The sequence below is a fragment of the Seriola lalandi genome, unplaced genomic scaffold (genome assembly GCF_002814215.2).
Source record: "Seriola lalandi dorsalis isolate HSWRI2012SDOR001 ecotype SW California unplaced genomic scaffold, Sedor1 jcf7180002054532, whole genome shotgun sequence".
Taxonomy (NCBI): domain Eukaryota; kingdom Metazoa; phylum Chordata; class Actinopteri; order Carangiformes; family Carangidae; genus Seriola; species Seriola lalandi.
In genome coordinates this window covers 100,697-101,194 of record NW_019525085.1, presented here as the reverse complement: position 1 = coordinate 101,194, position 498 = coordinate 100,697, and positions in this window count along the sequence as shown.

Sequence of the window (498 nt, the reverse complement as noted above, 5' to 3'; positions counted from 1 at the left end):
TGACCATAAACCCAGAGATGGAGGGAGGAAAAGATGGAGGGAGCGGATTATTCTGTTTAATCTGAATGAGAAGAGAAATAGAGGGAAAAGAAAATATAGTTGAGAAGATGGAGGGATGTTATTTTACTCACTTTAATAAAGTTGTTGGATTCACAAGAAATTAAACAGAACGGTTCAAATCTGAATTCTGGATTCTACTTTTCCCATAATGCACTGGGATAGTGCCGTTTTAATATTGAATTCATTTAAATGTTGATGATTTATTGTTTTTTTTTTTCCTTGTCTGACCATGCTCTCTGATTGGCTGTCCTCAGGTGGGGTGGGCGGAGCTTAACGATGGCAGGTGCGTCAGTGAAGGTGGCGGTGCGAGTCCGTCCGTTCAACTCCCGAGAGACGGGACGCAACGCCAAGTGTGTGATCCAGATGCAGGGGAACACCACCTGTAAGACACAACACACACACACACACGTTTGTCTTTATATACGTGTGAGGACCCTC